We start from the raw sequence: 15,740 nt of genomic DNA, 5'->3' as shown, positions 1-15,740 counted from the left end.
AGCCTGCCTAAATCTTTGAAAGTTTGGATTCATAAAATGCTTTTCATTTATTTAACATAACAATAACATTGTTGCCTAGTAGTAATGGTATTAATGATTTACTAACTTCTTTAAAATATGCTTTTGAAAGTTGAAACGGTTATTCGCATACTTTCATATAAAAGAAGCAACTTGTTTCTATCTTTACTTATGTAATAGACAAGTTAACAGATTTGTATATACCAAGCACTGTAGATAGTATCTAACGTATTTAATGTCTGTGCTAATAGTATACTTCTGATAAATAGCACGTTAATTTATATATTGCTTTTTGTAGTAGATAACAACATTCAATAACTATGGTATTGGTAGAAGCAGTGAAAGATTGTTTTAAAAAATAAACTCACTACTGTTAACAGGCAAAGAAATTTCAAGCTTCATTTCAACATCAACAAAAATCAATAAATATAAACTATTTGAAAATTTAAATGAGTAATTGTGTAAAATACATTTGAAACTTATAACTAACGAATACCCGAAGAATGAAAGGGTCGAAACTACAACACACTGTATTTTATATCCTCTCATAACTTTCAGAAGTTCATATAGTTTTAAGTTATCTGGAAATTTGGTACCCTAAATTACTCTTTGTTTTAGTAAAAATTGTTTATTGGTGGTTTGAATTTAACGCATGCTTAAATAGCATCTGAATATATGTCGGTGATGGGACATAAGTCATTTTTCTACATAAAATCTACTATATTTGTTATTCACATGACTTACTGCTCATAGCATATTAAAGCTTACAATGATTTCATAAAATTATATGTGAATGATGTTATCATATATCGAGATATAAGTTAAAATCATCGAAATATATTTGCTACAATCAGAGTTGTAGTGCCCCGCTATGACACCTGTACACTGCAGTTTAATTTGTTTAATTTATGTTTTGTTTGTTGCTGGGTTTGTTCGCATATTCAGTTTATACTATGTGTTGTGATTATTGATTTTACTTCAGTTATTTTACGTTTCTGTTTACTTACTCGATCTCGCCGTCATTCTTAATCTGTACCCAAATTCCAATACAAACATATTAGATTAAAATTAGAAATTGGCAAAAAGGGTTAAATTATTTAACTTGATGAAGAACATAGAAGAAAATATACACACAACGAAGTTTGCTTTTAAATAAGGATTGCCATCATATATTAGTGATCCGCTGTGATTGTGATTTTGTCAACATCTCCTAGAGTGAGCTGACGAAGAAGAAGTGAAAAAGTGGTTTATTCTAACCGACACTTTTCACACACATATACAAATACTGTTGAAATCACCTACATTCATTTACAATTACGATACACGTCTACATTTCATTTAGTTACTCACTTTTTCCAAATATCTCACCCTGACCAACTGGGTAACTGGAACTCTTCTTTCCGTTGGAACTCCCATGACGATTTTGAATTTCACTATACCCGATTATGACTTTACATTTACTTACCTAACTATGACAAATTAATATTTCTATCCCTGTACTGACATAATTAACATTCATTAATTTTCTATTTATTACATACTATATGTAGCTGGTAATGCGACTTGAAGTTCAAGTATTTCAATTTGTACACATTTTTAGCATACTATGCTTATATATAGCTGATGCTCTCTTAAATAATACCTTCAATGGTGAAGAAGATATAGATACAGATACATCATATATTAAAGAACATTTAAGAGCAATATATTTGTTGTAAAACAGGTAAATACATATAATATTTATCTGGAACAGTTAGTTACAACGTATTTCGTAAATTACTTAATTAATATTTTTGAATTTGTTGAAGTGCTGAAGTAGATAAAATATATTGCCATTAAGGAAGTTAGTGGTTTTGGGATTTTTAACCCCAAAACTCCTCCCGGGCACTGTAAATGATCATGAACAACATGCAGTAAAATAAATTATTCTCTTGTCAAAATTATCGATATTCTGTAATCTATTTTGCACATTATACCAAAATGAAACGATCCTTCCCAATATCATTTGTAGTTCATATATTCATCATGTGTCAATCGCAGTTCCTATGAATAAAGTAAATGTATTGTATGTAAATAAAAATCACTATGCTTTCGTTAGAAACGAGGTACAGTAATAATTATTCTGACGTTTATTATCAATTTCATGTACTGATATATATGTTTTCTTTGAAAAATAAGGTGTGGACATACCTACATGTTCAGCAATAAGTTCAGATCAGAGCAATGGTGCTTCTCACAATGTAAATACTTACTTACATGTGTCGGACGAAGATTCATACTAGCACCGGCATCAACTAGGTTAACCTATGAAAGCAAAGTATATTAGATCAAAGGAAGAATCGATATAAAGAATGTTTAATATATATACAGCGCATAACGTAATGATTTATGATAAAGCGTAATTTTATTTGATATAAAAGAATAAGAATTAAAATGAATTTTAAAGGAATAATCTGTATCATAGAGTGTACGATAAAAAAAGTTAGGAAAATAAAAATAAAAATTCTTTCCTGTGATGAAGAGGAATTGTCGAATCTCGACGAAGCATCTGAAAAATTGAAAATATAAGTAGACGGAAAATAATGACTAATCTAAACCTAGTATTCTTATAAAACTCATTATATTAAAACTTACTATTGCTAAGTATGTACTACGCCTATGATACTATAGAAATGGATACTTAACAAATAACTAAATAAAACAATGGATACTTATTTCAGTTACCAAACAATGTTATTTATGTAAGGATTGTCTGTTAGAAAGCAATACGATGCAAAACTTTGTCCGTGTGAACTTATTATTTCGAATGTGCTGTATTTCATGTGATTCGAAGTTATTTTGTTTTCTGAATTCTTCGTGTATAATTTAATGTCCTAATATAATGTTTTCGAAATTGTATTTCACTGTTTTCAATGTTACTTCCACAATTGTTAAAATAAGCCCATGATCCTTAGCTGCTGCTAAGTTCGATACGGAAATAATAATAGTCAGTACGATGTGATTTTATATATCGTCTTTGTGTACTCCTTAGCCCACAACGAATTTTGAAATGGCATTTTCTTCTTTTCCGCGGCGAGTTACTGCGCTGGCGACTCAAGTAATTTACTGGGTCAAATTTTTTTTTAGTGGTTTTCAGGAACGCATAGGAGAACTATAAACTTTTATTATCAAATTGTTGTGTGATAAGAAGAAATAAAGAAACCCGTAAGTACGGGCTACAACAGAGAATCAATTGTATTAGCGTTATACGGATAAGCTGTGTCTTTTCTGGAGGTAGTACTTTATGATAAATCACATACAATATGTATTTTTTAAAGCTTAATATATCGTTATAATATTTTTTCAGGTATTTATAAACTCACCATATGAGTACCCAACCAAAAGTCACAACTATTTTCTTCATAAGCTAAGGGGACAAAAAAATACGTACATTTTCAGCTTAGAGCTTTTCTCAATTATAAGCTCCCCAAGTCTTCGGAGACTGACGATAAGACAAAGGAAATGCCTATTTCGTGATGAAACTAACCTTGAAACAAGCTTTATATATTCCCTGGAAGCATGCAGTATACAGTGCAAGTACAAAAATGTCTTGAAGTCTTGTGGTTGTTGTCCACAAATATTTTACAACACAGGTAATGTATGTCTGGATCTATTGTTCGCTAATGATTTAATTGTTAATCTATAATGGATTTTGACCACCGAAGTTACATGAGACATGAACCTGATTATTATCGTGAAATACGAACTAAATGTCTTCCCACTGGAAATTAAACAAAAGTTCTGTGCAATAAATGCACAGTTACTTATTGTTTAACTATCACAAACCTCTCTGTACAATAATTTTATTTCTTATTTATTAATCTTATGGACGACCTATGTAGTTATATATGTATGTAATTGGTTGTATGTATAATGAATACTTTTAATTGCTTTAACAGAGTTTCACTTATCTTAACAAAATCGCACTATTTTCATTACAAGTGAACTTTGATCACGGTATACTTCCAAACTATGCGTCTTCAATACGCAAACTTGAAGTTGTACATTTGTAATTACGGGTTACAATAGAAGAACAAGATAAAAGATAGAATCTATTCCTCGGACGCTAAAGCCGTATCAAAACATCACTATTCGTTACCTCTTATTGGTTTCGTTCTGTGAAGACTATCACAGATGCTAATTGATATCTACCACCTCCGATTGCAATAGAGGAATAAAAACAATTGAAACTTACTCATGCAAACTGAATATATATCAAGAAACTGATTGTCATTGCCTATTTTTATTTTACTGTGTTGTATAAGAAAAATCGTAGATTTTCACTTCTTGTGGTTCAAGAGATAAATAAAGCTTGAGACGCTGAACCTGTGTCTAAAAACAATTTTCGATTTTTGTTACCAATTCTGTTCTATGTAAATAAATATTGAAACTGGAAGGGCTACACTGAGAAAAATCCGTTCTTCGGACAGCGTTATATTGTACAAATATACGGTATACAGAAATTAATACGGAACATATGTTATCCGTATGCTACATAGGCATTGCTCTTAGATGTTACTTCATGTCGTTGTAGGATGTCTGATACTTAACAGTCTTCCTTATATATATATATATATATATATATATATATATATATATATATATATATATATATATATATGTTATACATACGTCCATTTGTATGTGATATTCTGACCGCCTATATTGTTTCATACGGAAAGTACGTACAGATGGAACACACAGAGAAAGTATTTTAAAATAGGCGCTTTCTGTTAAACGTTTGCTGTACGTTAAGTCCAAAAAGTGCAGAATTAAGAAATGTAAAATACGATTTTACGTACGTAACATACGATGTTTTTCTCAATGTAGTAACTTTCGCCGAATCCATTCCAATAAAAAAAATCGTTTGTGGCTATGTATTACCATTTCTGTTCTACGGCAATCAATATTAAAAGTACAAATGTTCTCCTTATAGCCCTTCTATTTTGAATACAGCGTTAACAAAGAAAAAGAAACTTATTCTTGGTACACTGAATTAACTGCAGAAGACACTTCTCGATATCTCTAACCACTTTCGTTCTATAAAAATCTATTGAAACCGAAAGTACTAGTAAATGTCAAGCAATCGCGGTTTCCGTACACTATAATGGGTGTTGATTGTATATTCCCTTAAGATTCCAAGTCGATTGCATGAAACTGCTTGTTCCTATCTATTACTGTATTTGGTCTATAGCGATAAGCGTTGAGACCAGAGATGATGATTTCTGCCACTTTCAGTTTACATAAGGGTTGCCATAGGAGATAGAATTTGTTCTTTTGTTTGGATCTAATTGTGCATTGATAATTGTTAACAGACGGACATTGCCGTTCTATTTGACTTCCGACACTTACGCATAGCATAGTTTGGAATTCTAAGAAGCAGGAAATTACTGTGTATTTAAAAACATAAGAATAACATTTCTCATCAGTTTCAGTTTTCTCACATTTTACTGATATATCTCTTTCTATGATCATATGAATTATTCTAGTCATTCTACTTATTCTATGCTAGAACAGAGTCAGCATTATATGGGGGAATATACCTGCTTTGCTCTTGCCAAATAGGAAAAAATGTTATTTTTCAGTACTTCATGAGAGTAAATTTTGTAAGTTTTGCTATTTAATAATTTCTGCAAGTTAAGTTTCACTATGACACATTTTATGGAGTATGGCTTGATTCCCCCTTTCTACAAATAAATAGATAAGTTCATCTTTGGTGCTTGAAATTGTAGGCCAAAGAGCTTTGGATACTGCAACTGTGGCTCGAATCGTCCCAGTTCTTGTAGGCTTGATCCAAGAGCCGAAAACCTAACCGAAACTCATCGATGACCATCTCACGCTTCCTTTTGTATACAAAAAGAGATACTCTTTGTTGTACAAACGTGCACAAACGATGCACTAACGATTAAGACAATTTTGACGCTAATTGGTGTTGGTGAATGAGCTGACACTTAAAGTAGATATGCCAAAATCGTACACTTCCTGTTGGGTATAAACAAAACTTTTTCGTGCACACACAATGCTAATACGTTTCAGACTATTTTGGTGAAATTCGGAAGAAGTTCAGGAGGAGGGCTGTCAAAACGGAAGTAAGTAGAGCGAGGAAAACTTTGTAGTTACGTAAATGATTGTTTTCAGTTTTGCTTGATTGATGTTGGTATGATTGTCACTATTAAAATATCATGTTAATATTTATTTCGGTGAAATAAACTATTAAGAGAAAGTAAATTATTCAAGAGATAGAAGATTTAATCATCTAACTAAACACTTTTAATATTCAACTTAAAATATACAATTTTCGATGTCTACTTTGAAAATATATAAAGATAGACATAATTGATGTCAGTATTGTTAAATTTAAGCTAGTAAAGTGCAATCTGTAATACGATCTCGCTATTTTAAATTAACTTCTTTAATTTTTCGACTTGTGATCTCTAATACTGTCGATCCTAAGGCCAAGCAGGGCTCGGAGCAACTTATTACTGCAAACGGTCGAACTCGGTAATATTGTAGCAATTACATTCAACAATATTAATAAAAGATATATGCAGCTTAAAGTGGAACTTTATAAAGATTTATTTGTCATGTTTTTCTCATGCATACATTCTTGGACTACCTGGCGCTAAAGTACCAGGAAACTGCGATTTGGCACATAAGAACAAGAGTGAATGTGTTAACACAAGGCGTGAATGTACTGTACACATTTATAAAAATGTTTTAATATCATTTGTCATTGTTTTATAGGGAAACATAGATCATGTGACGTGAAAGGCTTGACATGCATTGGGCGCGAGAAAGGTAAGAAATTTACTTTTTAGCGCATGAATGTATTTACTTCTAACAGTTTGGAAGTTTGTGTCTTTAAGATGATTAGAGTTGTACTAATGTCTGTTAATAATGTACACTGCAAGAAATAGAATTAGAACTTGTAGTAATTTATTACTATTGAAATCTGTAATCCCTAATAAACAATAGGCAATAAGTTACCATTGCGTACCCAAGGGGAACTTTCGGGCTTTAATCACCCTTTGGCAAGATATAATGGAAGAACAAACATTTACTATATTAAGCTATGCATTCAAACCTTTGAAAGTTTATAAATTTAAGAGATTGAACCCCCATGGTACGCCACTGATAAGTAATATTGTACTTGCTTATTTTATTAATATTTTGTTGAAATTTCAAACTAATTTCTGTAGATTAAATGTGGCCTGAATTTATCACTTTTCATACCATATTTCAAATATCGGTGCATACTCACTTTTCATGTTTAAATTTCGATACTTGGTTTAGTATTGATTGACTTCTTATCATATCTATCTGCAGAAGTGCTCGCTAATAGTATGTTAGTATAATGCAATACAAAAGTATCGCAATGTTTACGCTATATGTGTGTAAAATTGGTAACAATTACAGGACACTGATATACATGTATATATATATTAAGTTTTTCATGTTGTACTTAGGTGAGTCACCTGAGGTGCGGTTTCGATACGGTACACTTCTTGGAATTCGCGAGAGTCATTCTTACGAGGTGTGACACAAAAGAAACGAGACTGGTCCAATAAATCATTGTACTTACAGAATCATTTCTCTGTGACATTATCACCTTCAAAGTAATCCTCTTCAGCATTCACTCACTTCTGCATTAGCTGCTGCTATTGCTGGTGACAGTTCTGGAATGAGGTTTTGGAAGACTCTTCAGAAGATCCTCCGTTTTTGCCTGAACCTCTTCAACTGAGGTAACATGGGGTCCCTTTAAGCAAGATTTAACTTTAGGAAACATAAACTTCGCATAGAGCCAAATCAGGTGAATAAAGAGGATGTCCCATCACAGAAATGTTTTTGCTGATTAGAAACTACTAGACAGATAGGGCCGCGTTGCATTGTCCTGGTGCAACAACCATCCATCACTACACAACTTGGCCTTTTTATCTAATGTTTTTACAATGTCTTTTTAGTACTTCAATGTAGTAGTGTTGATTAACAATCTGAGCACTGGGAACCCACTCAAGCATTATAATTCCATTAATGTCGAAGAAGACAATTAACATTGCCTTGAATTTCGATTTTGACATGCGTGCTTTTTGGGTCTTGGGAATCCTGGAGACTTCCACTGCATCGACTGGCGCTTACATTCTGGGCCATAGGTAAAAATCCATGTCTCATCACGTGTTACAACAAATTTCGTAAGTTTCACAAGAAATTTGTTGATTCGCTGTGGTTGTCGGTTTTTACATTAGACAACTTCCTGCCAGAATGCAGTTGCACGTGTTCATTCAAAGTTGCACTCAAAGTTGCAATGACGCAGTACTCCCAACTGGCGTGATCGGTTAAATCGAAATGGATAAAGGAGGTGTGTGGGATGACGACAGCAAAACAGTTGTTGCCAACTGCACTCTGTTTCCAAGCTACACACTTAGTCTCGTTTCTTTGTGTCACACCTCGTACATTCACAGAGTTTTGTACGGTATTGGTAATCACCAAGACGAAGCAGATTATGTAAAGAGTCGAAAAAGAAAGCATGTTACTGAGGAATTTCAACTGTGATATTAACATACGCAGGGTGTTCAAAAGCAGTACTAAAATTATCTGGAGGATGAATCATCAAACGAAAGCAAATATAGATGGACAAATGCGATATTTAATGAGTATGGCCTGCCGAAAGATAATACGAACGATAATGTAAAGAGTAAAAACTCCAGGACAAACTGTTGGACGAGGTGGAGTAAAATAACATAGTGATAATTTTAAGCCTAAATTCTATTAAGACACCAATAGATGTGGAACAATGGTAGCGTTTAGGTTACTTTCAAAGCATAGAATGAAATAAATGCAATCTTCTAGGAACGAGAAAGATAAATAATGAACTGAAAGAGTTCGAATTACATATTTACTGGTAAATTAATGGAATCTAAGCTTGTTATAGTTGTTTTTAATCTCAAGCTATGACTCTTAATATTATTACTAATTTATGGCAGACTATAACTTTGAAAATGATAAACAAATTGAGACAGTCCCCTGACGTAACAATCAAAATTACCCAGTGAGCACCGACCTATCATGTTATAATTAGTTCCTCAGGAATACCTTGGAATTAGACCCTCAGCAAAGCGTCCATGCCATTGTAGATGAGTTAAACATACACCATATCAATGTTGCTCTGCGGCTATGTCCAATATGTAAGATGGAAATGTCAAACTCACAAATTCAATACGAAATGTTACAGATTGCAAGACTCGATGCCTGAAAGTGTGTACTTTTCTGAATGGTAGGAATAACATACTAGAAGGACCGCATGAGTGAAAATGACTCATTTCATTTTTCAAATAGAAAATATTTTAACTGTTTTTCACTCGGTTCATTCGATCCTTTTCTGACTTTATCACATATTTTCTCAGTATGTTATATCTGTATTTTAAAAATATTTTCATGATTAGTTCTCGAGATCTTGTTAAGTGGCGTAACTATAGGCTTGGGGGCCCTCCCGCAGACAGAGTGGTGGGGGCCCCTTTTTGCATCCCACTTCATGATTTGGGGTCTCCTGGTGGCTTGGAGCCCCCCGCAATGCGGAATCTGCGTTGCTCTTATTTACGCTCTATATACCTACAAGGACGGTAAGAGTAATTTTGACTCATTATTATTAGAATATGAGACTAATCAAAAATTTTCAATTATTAAAACTAAAAGGTTTAGTAGCGTAAAACTTTGATAGCATCAACGTCTACTTATTTCATTATTATTATTATTATTATTATTATTATTATTATTATTATTATTATTATTATTATTATTATTATTATTATTATTATTTGACAATGAACGGAACATTCCGTGTTGTAATTTTTCAAGTTTGTCTTATATTGAACTATTTATGCTATATGCATACCCAGGTATAAATACGCATCCTTTTAGGGGTATATGTATATGAATTCTGAGTGCTGACATAAATATCTAATAGTTTTATAAATGCGATATATATTTCAAAAAGTCGCTTCCTTTATTTGTCGACCTTTTTGATTTCAAAATACTTTCTTTTGTTTTCATCAAATTATTATTGTTATGTTGCACTCCAAATCTGACAATAATGTAAAACTGATTTTTTTTAAGAAAAGCTTTTGTGCAGATCAAGGTCAGAATTTGTTTCTTCATTAGTACAAATTCTGTCTTTTGTGTGAGAAGCTATGTCGACATAATGGCTCAAGAATTGTTACGTACTGAAGAAGATATATTACAAGAGTTGCAGCAACTGTCTCCAAATGTGTCAGGCAGTGAAAAGGAAGGTTCTGAGAGTGAACATGGTGATGTGCACTTCGATTGAGGAGAGGAGCTGCATGCTGGATCAGAAATATTGTTGAGTGATGGGAACGAAATATATGACGAAGAAAGTAAAGAACCAAGTATCAGAGATCAATATAATGATCAGGGACAGTTAGCAAGCCCTGATACGAATTTGGAATTTGCTCCGGGTGGGATTAAATGGGAGATCTAGGCTCATCTTCACCAGCACCAAGTAGAGAAGCATCTCAAAATATTCTACAAATAGCATGTCCCAAACAATATGCAGTTACAAATATTATTGTAAACTCACCTTTTAGTACTTTCAGTATGATTGTAAATGATCAGTTCCTGTCTGTAATAAAATGGTGTACTGAAACTAAGGCCTGAGAAGAAATTAGCAATTGGACAGTTTCTAAACGAGAACTGTTATCACTTGTTTGCACTGTCATATGTTAGTGGTATTTTGGACTTATGAAACATGTCAGTAAAAAGTTAGTAGTCTACAAAGTTTGGTTCAAGAATTTTTCGAAAGACAATGTCCAGAGATAGAATGCTCAAAATTATGAAATGTTTGCGGTTTGATATTAGAGCCGAAAGACCTGCAGGACTTCTTAAAGATAAATTTGCACTGGCATCGTCCATTTGATATTTATTTATTGCAATTTCACAAAAATGTTACAAACCTTTCGAAAGTGTCATATGTGATAAACAGCTATACCCTACAAAATCCAGGTGATGTTTCATACAGTACATGGGAGGATAGAATGATAAATTTGGAATGAAGTACTGGTTACTTGTCGATGTGAATAGTAAGTGTTTTATTTACCTTGGGAAACATGAGACACGGCTTGAAGGTGTATCTCTTTCGGAATGTGTAGTTTTGCGCTTTATTGAACCATATAAGAAGGCGGTCTTAAATGTAACATGCGACAATTATTTTACGTCAATATCCCTTGCCGAAAAATTGAGGAAAGCAGACATTAGTATTGTGGAAACAATTAGAAAAAATCGCACAGACCTCTCAAAGCCTACCCAAAAACAAAGGTACGAAAATGGAGTTGTAATGTACAGTGGTGTACAAAAAACATTTTGGCCACACTCTCAGAGATTACCAATATAAAAAAAATAATCATGTGTCAGTGGTTATTACTCTACATTCACATGATTTTGACTCATTTATGTAGTAGTAGTAATAGTACTAACTTATTCATATTACTAATCACAATTCGTTAAAAGAAACATTTAGCCGCAGAAGTATTTTAGATTCGCGTTGCTAATAGTAATATTTGTAATGTTACTACTACTGTTACTACTACTACTACCACCACTACTACTAGTAGTAGTAGTAGTACTAGTAGTATCAGTAGTAGTAATGGTAGTAATAATATAATAGCACAAGAAGCAACAGTAGTAGTAGTACTAAAAGTAGTAGTAGTAGTAACTACAGCAACTGCAACTATTATTTACCTAAAAATGAACAGTTTGCGAGGCATTTTGACTCATACCGTCTTTTTAGGTATAATAAAATATGCGTACTCCTAGTGTTAAGTTTCGTTGATTGGACTGTCACTTCAGATGAATAATTAATCTATTATGACAATCATAAACGGTCGGATAATTGTTGGACCGTACTCAACAGTTTCCTTTTTCATCAACAGAAAGTATGATTGCTAGTATAATGCCTATGGTAGAAGTGATCCATTGTGTCTTCCTTGTTCGAGGTAAAACTATCAATCAGTAAACTATCAAAGATCACTACAGTATTGAACTCCATAAAATGCGTTCAAACTGGTCAACAGAGCTATTGTCATGATGCACGAAAATGCTCGCTCACGCAAGGAACGGTATATTTTCTCTACGAGTTCCGTCGGAAGCCATTTCTCACCCAGCGTAATGCCGCGATATCTCTGTTTCTGATTACCACCTTTTCCCTAATCTCGATCACTTCTTTTCAGAGCAGACCTTCACTGATGATTAGGAGAGAAGACCTTCCCTAATGACCAAGTGCAACATGCGATTGAGAATTTCTTCAAACCATAGACTCCAGGGGCCTTATGCAGAGTCGTTTTGAAGTATAATTAGCGTCATACTAAAGGCCTGGCTACTACAGGAATGATATGTTAGTCGAACCCTTTAGTATAGCACTAATGACGCATAAAAACGACTCTGCATATGGCCCCAGAGTTCTTCGTCATGTAATTATATACGAGTAGTTAGCTGGGTGATGGGAAAAATACATGGTTGCAAGTGGTGATTACTTTAACCCTTTAACTGGTTATGACGTAGTATCGCGTCTTGCCAAATGTGCAGTTGAAACGCCTATGACGTAGTACTACGTCTTGACTAAAAAGTCACTAATATTCAGCGACAATGACGATAGTTTCTCAAGAAAACTTTCGTATTATATTTAAATCTGAAAAAATCAATAGATGACTCTGAATGCTCACAGTGCGAAACGACATTGGCTTTTGGAATAACCGATGGCACATTGTTGCTCATAAGAAGAACATTGCTGCTGCTGTAATAAAAGAAACAGAAACTACACTTCAAAACAGTTGCAAACGTCTTGATGAGGTGGGGATGTCTTTGTAACGTTTTTTGTTTATTGTTCTGTGCTGTTGGTGTGTGAAGCTTACAAAATTGTATCATAGTTTTAAAGTTCTTGTGGTTTAAACGTAGTACTACGTCTGCCACCTGAAAGTACACATTTCCAGAAAACTGTGCCAATTAAATGGTTAATTACCGAGAAATTCTAGTTCACATTTTTTCAACCTTGTAAATGACGTATGTGACCCAGAAGTTTCATTCGTACCAATGGAATATCAATTTGATTTCCTGTTACTAATTCTGTTCATAGTACGATGACAAAAATTTCCGTAAACCTTAATTTTAAATAAAGTAATATTGAAATCTTTATTTGCAGAACTTTCGTCCAAGAAACATTGTTCCTGTCTTGGCGTTTGTGAACAGGAACACTTTGTGTCTACACTGATGATGTCGCTTAGGTAATGTGAAATATTAGCCTGTTTGTTAAAATAGAATATTTGTATTACACATAATAATAATAATAATTATTATTATTATTATTATGATAACAGTAATACCGTTACAAGTATGTTCTAAATTTGCTTCGAAATAATAATTACATGTTAACAATTTTTTTAGCTTTTCATACAATACTGACAATTTTTAATTATAAAATACAGAAATAAAAAGCTTAAAATGACACCGTAGAGAAATAGTATGTTGGGTATACCAAAACATGCCACACTTTTTGATTGGAATATACCACTTTTAGTAGTTATAGTTTATGTCAAAGTGTAACATTTCAGCTGAAGATCCACTTCGAATTCCGTGTAGGACACCAAATTGTTAGCCATTGAAAATAGAGACCTGCACGGGCCTGAGCATTGTTAATGCTTCGTGGAAAGAGAATCCTGATATCTTAATTAGTGACGTCGTGAAAAGATATCGACAGATCTTGTCCAGAGGGAACTTTTCTCACCTTACACATTCAACTTTATACCTTATGGGTTATACACATTTTAAGGAATCAGAATATTTACACTTTACTCGAAAATTGCATTGATAAGTAACTTCTTTTATTTTCTCTTTATATCTCATTTTTGCCACTGGGTTCCGTAGGTGTAAAGAAAGACTAGCTTTCATAGACAGCAGTGATTTTAATTATCATTAATGTGATAAATGTTTACAAACTACTAAAACATTAACTTCTTCTGTACAGCTTTCATGATTCTTGATCATCTTCTTTCAACCTTGTATTGTATATGTTGTTGCGTTGTCTACCACCAATGCATTTTTTGCAAAAGCAGTGTAGATGGAACATTGGCGTTTGAACTAGAACATCGTGCAACACGTGAGGAGTAACCACATTTAACGTATTTTCTTCAGACTTCCCTCAACAAAAGAGGCACTAAGGAAACATTGCCTTTGTTCAACATACCAGGCAGCTGAAGTCTTGGGTCGTGCATGTTCAGAGAAGGACAAAGCCAGAATGATTGAGATGCACCATTGTTGATGGAGAGTGGACACCAGTCTGGTCTTCTCTTCCACTTGTTACGGAATGGTGTTTGCACAAAGCATTAACAATACTCAGGCGTATTTTTGTGGTATGTTACGGTTGCATACTTTCACCTGGAGCCGCTCTAAGAACATCCTAATCGAACAACTAGTAGATAAGATACAAAGTAATTTAGTGAACTTCTTAAGTGTCCATAAGATTTACCCATGGCCGAGTTAGGAATCGCCTGCTGGGGGCAGACCTTTTGGACGTTCTAACCTTCTAAGTTTGGAGGATCTAACATCTAGAAAACTATTTTTTCGGAGGAATTTCGAGTTTCTTCCAAACTTTTCCCTTTCCCGTATTTTATCGGGACATAAACAATATTGCATTTGAAAAATTGCTTGATTATGAAAAGAATGGCATACGAATCATAAAATATGGATGTATATTACCATGTCAAAGAATGTTAGATCTTAATGTTCCCTATTTATATATTTTCTAATTTAAAATAGGATTGGGAAATATCTTTCCCAGTCACGATACTCAAGATATCAAAATCATATTTGGCAGAAACATTACCAATAAATACATGAATTTATCAGGGTATGACGTGATTGCGTATTCTTACTTGGGGACACTCTAGGGGTCTCCAAACGTACTTTTTACTCTCCAAATTTACCTTTTAAAGACAGCTATCCAAATATCAAAACCGTTTCTTTCACTACCTTGGGCTATTCAGCGATTTTCCCATCTTCATGCTTCATATCCTTTTCCTGGCTGTAGATTTCTTTTAAGCACGGAAGGATAATTTGAGGATACTTTGCTGTCAGTTCATAAACTCAAGACGTCTAAAAATAGCAATCATTTTAATTATGTCTTTGAAACCTATGTTTACTTCCTTGAGATAATACAGGGGTGCAGAAGGTAATTGATGATTATTGGTGACGATGAGAACGAAATGATAAATAGTCAATAATGAAACGTATCGATGCAAAATTTAATACACTAAAATTTAATAATTTAAGTACAGATTTACTCAATCATGCCACCATAAGCTGCAATAACTATTTGAACACGATATCAGTAGGGCTAAATGCGGGAATCAGATGGTCTTGGTTGATATTAAACATTGCTTGGATAACACTAGTTAACAAAGGTTTTGTTACATAAAAGGAAATACCTGTTCTTAAAGGAACTTTTTGCGCTGAATTCGAATATGCACTCGGTTTTTCTCCATCACGTACGATTTTCCCGTAACAGAGAGATTTTCGGGAAAATCCCTCAAAAATTTCCCTTTTCGTTTATTGTACACCCCAAGATCTTGTCCCCTTGCATATACTAACATAGAAATTATACCTAAGTATACTTTGATTCATAT

Source organism: Thermobia domestica, chromosome 4 (genome assembly GCF_964235325.1).
Source record: "Thermobia domestica chromosome 4, izTheDome1.hap1.1, whole genome shotgun sequence".
NCBI lineage: Eukaryota > Metazoa > Arthropoda > Insecta > Zygentoma > Lepismatidae > Thermobia > Thermobia domestica.
Note: the sequence above shows the minus strand (reverse complement) of the source record.